This window comes from Charadrius vociferus, unplaced genomic scaffold, assembly GCF_000708025.1.
Source record: "Charadrius vociferus isolate BGI_N301 unplaced genomic scaffold, ASM70802v2 scaffold560, whole genome shotgun sequence".
NCBI classification, from domain to species: Eukaryota; Metazoa; Chordata; class Aves; order Charadriiformes; family Charadriidae; genus Charadrius; species Charadrius vociferus.
In genome coordinates, this window is record NW_009646459.1 from 932,668 (window position 1) to 936,858 (window position 4,191).

A 4,191-nucleotide genomic window follows, 5' to 3' on the forward strand; every position below is an offset into this window, starting at 1 on the left:
CCCCTCTGACCCCGGTGCCGGCGGCCGGCGGGGGGGTCCTGCTGCCGGCAGCGCCCGGACAGCGCGCCCCAGGCGCATCCCCGATGGTAACGAGGGATGGAGGGGTAAAGAGGCGTGTTGACCGGCCTGCGGGGGGGCTGCCTGGCAGCACCAGCGCTGTTTGGACTCTAGTTGGTGCCCCCCGAGGCCTTTCGAGGTCAGGGAGGAGCCGAGACAGATAAGGGGGGGTCAGCTGTGGCTGAGCGGAGCCGGGGCGGGGCAGCGCGGTGGGGATGGATCGGGCACAGAGAGGAGCGGGCGGGGAAGGACGAGGCGGAAAGCGTCAGGATTTCGGGCAGCTGCAGCCGGGGGGTTTCTCTCTACTACTGCCCTCAGTCATCCACTCACCGAGAGAAATAACGGGACCGGTGGGCGTGTGACTGTCACTGCCCCCCCACCTCGCATGTCCCTGCGACCCGCCGGCCACGCGTGTCTTACCCCGTCCTGCCCTGGCTTTGCGTGAAGGGTAGGGCTGTACCGTCGTTCCCAGCTACCCCATCATGTGCAACCAGTTCCTAACCGTGTATTAAGGAAAACTTTGGGAAATGTGTAGTGGTACAGCTCTGGGCAGTAGAATGTCTGCTTTTTGAGTCTTCCTTTAATCTCTCTTTTCTTCCGTCTCCTCAAGGGTGTTGATGCAAGCTGTGTAAAAACAACGTTGCTTTAGGTCAAAAACATCAAAAAGTTGAGGTTTGTCCCAGCTCTAGCTTACGCAGCTTCATGTTGACTCTCTTCAGATATCTCATATGTTGATTTTGCTGGAGCTGTGCGAACTCCAGCTTTTTGGATTGGGATACCCTAGTATAATCCGCGTTAATGACTCACAAGTGAGCGTCCCCTTACAAGTGCTGATTGAAAAAGGACTGAAACTGAACGTGAATGCAAGACCGATAATCCTTGGAACGCTCCTGTCGTCACTCCTCCCAAAAAAGGAAACTTTCTACTAGGCTTTGTCTTCCCTGTCTCTCACACAGGCACAAACTGCAGGAAAAACACTGCAAAGTTTTGGAATGTTGTATGCTGTAAAGTAAAAACTTACTCCTGGTCTCTGTCTTAAATCATTTAGTTTCATGAAATATCTCCTAGATAAAAGAAACATACATCACATGGTTAGTCAGAAATTATTCTAGAAGTTCATTAAATCTCATCTGGGGAATTTAAATGAACTCAAGTAAGTAAATTAAGTGCTGAGTTAATTAAGTTGTTAATTAGTTAATTAACTGTTATGGTTTCAAGTGATGCCATTATCAAACTGACATAAATTTCAGTTTAATTTCCTATATATAGAAAGTCTTTATGAAACTGTAAAAGCTTGGGGGCTTAATTCTTTCCACAGAGTTTTGCACCAAATGCTAACATATTCATAATAGGGCTTTTATTATTTAGTGGCGAGGGCAGTTCTAAAAATCATTGAACTAATTGCTTTTTGAAACAAATTCCTTTTCCTATTGTGTTATTTTATCCTGGAATAAAACTTCAGACACGTATAAAAATGAAACAAGATGACAGAGATTTTGTAACAAACAGACGGGTATGGAAAAATTGCCCTCTGTTAGGACAGGATCTCTGCTGATCACAATGTCCACATTCATACTGTGTGGTGGTTTTGTATGTTCAAGACCACTACATGTAGCATTGTTATTTTAGAAGACTAAAAAATTCTGAATGTGTATTTTTAGCTCTGGGTACTTCTACTCAGGTGTAAGTACCTAAGTTTGTCTTGTGCATCTGTCTTTGATTTTTTCACAAATAATTGATGAGGAAGACAGGATCAGAATGGAAAACCACCTTGGCCTGCCTTAACTCACTCATTTAGGAAACTCAGTTATTGCCCGGTTGCAGTTGCGTGTCCTGCTTTTATTAACAAGGACAAAAGGGAAGCTGAGAAATGCAGAACTAGAGAAGGCTGACTTTCCCTTCTCACTTTAGAAAAAATATTGAAATAAGAAGCAGTCGACAGGTGGTAGTGTCATAGCTGAGTCTGTGATGCCGTGGAGGCCTGGAAGTCTTCTTTTGGTTAAAAATACAGTGCAGTCAGTATTTTAATATGAAGAACATTGATGCAACATCTGGGTAGGAAGTCTCACCTGTTTTTTCCAGGATGCCCCTCCATAGGGCTGCTTGCAGGTAGTTCAAAGGCTGCTTCTGACAGCGATGGAAACATGAAGGTTTTGAAGTGATTAATACACAAAGAACGTTTTGAGGTGACACCGCCATCCCGCAAGTATTCTTGATCCTGCCAGTGTATTCTGTCTTAAATTTATTTTACATCTAGTGATTCTATATGGTGGTTTTTTAGCCAAAATATTGACAGGAATACATGCCTCTCTGTAACTTAACATTAGCTTTACATCTACTCATCAGCTTGCCTGCATTGCACCATATGGTACTCCACTTGGTCAAAAACAATAGTTACACAAACTTTTGACTTGAGTTCCCATGTGCTTTATGTCCAAACCCAGGAAATCATACAAATTATGGCAGGAAAGACATACTAGGTTTATTGCCAAACCAACACAGAGCATTCCCTATAGGACATTTCTGTGTGCTCTCTGCATTCTAATTTAAATGACTTGAGCAACAGATCTCCCTGTTAAGAAAGCTGTTTCAGTTTTGTATAAATTTCATGGTCAGGAAGCTTTTCCCTCTTTGCTTATGGTAATCCGATGATTCTAAAATACACTCTATGTGTAAGACTAAGTAAGTATTTGCATTTTGGAGTTTATGGCCTTCAAATATTTGGAGATGTTTATTATGTCGTGTTCCCTAAGCTAGGATAGCAAAATGTATAAGCATGCAACATCTTTCCATGTCACTTTCCTTATGCTGCTGATTAGTTTGACTGACAGTCTTCCCCTATTTTTTGTTGAGTTGTAATTCTGCTAATAAAGAATTGAATAAACAACCTTATGTATCTGAATGGTTTCTACAAAAATAATTTCTCTCTTTTAATAGTAGGAATCTTCCACCTTTATGGATCATACTAGGTTCTATTTCATTACCCTACATCACTCTTACTGCCTTTGACTTTTGGTTGAGAACAGGTTTAGGAGAGATTAGCTTGTCATTACTGCTGACATGGTTTTTGTGGAAATGCAGCAATTAACTTGTACTGGAGGCTGTGCTAAAAAAAACCCCTTTAAATAAAAAATAAAATAATAATAATAAACCTTTAAAATATTCTGTAATAAAAATATCTTCACCAATTTAAGAAGACGGAAGAATCTTGCCTCTTTAAAGAAGTGCCTGATTATTTTGAGTTACAGTCCTTTCTGTGACAGGTGATATTCTTGACACATCCAGCAGAGGAAACAGCGGTTGGATAGCAGTCGTTATTCGTGTAGATTCGCTCCTGGCAGCAATGAATTGTACTGTTGTCATTGCAATCTGGTTTTAAAGTTCAGTGATACATCAACATACTGCCAAATCCTTGATTCTTAATGTGGAAGTCATACATACATACATACATATATAGATGTGTATATATGCACATGTATGAGTATATTTGTATGTAATGAATAGTATTTGTGGGGAAAGGCACACAGAGTTTGTATATATTCTCAGAAACCAAAAGGTATTTGATACCGTATTCTATTTGGGAGATGCTGTATTTTATTTCAACATGTGTGTAATGGGAAATGTGTGTAATGGGAAAAGCCGAAGTACAACAAAAAAACTTAGGCCGCTCTTGCTGTAATCATTCTTATTGTGGTTGTTTCTGTTACGCAGACTCAGAGGAGCGTTTCCTTGAAATCGTCAAGTCAGTTCATGGCCAGAATATTGGAACAATTGCGGAAAATATTAATGAGCATCCATGAATAGCCCCGGTGGTAACACCATATGCTATTGCTGTTTGAAAATTAAGAATAATGTGGAATTAGTCTGAAATCAAGTGTAGAAACTTTTATATATGCACTATAACAACCTCAGTCAAACACATTATGGAGAGGTTGTGTAGTTAGGAATTCCTTCTTTCTCAAAGAAAAGTAATGTTCTAACCAGGGAAGGTAGGGAATTCCTGACATCACCACACATAGATTGTCTTTCTTCATGGCATAAAGCTGTGGGGTTTTCCGTTTTTTACATGAAATGGAACAAACTCCTGTGTACCAGATTATGCATGTCTGCTATTATCTCTTAAAAAAAAAAGTT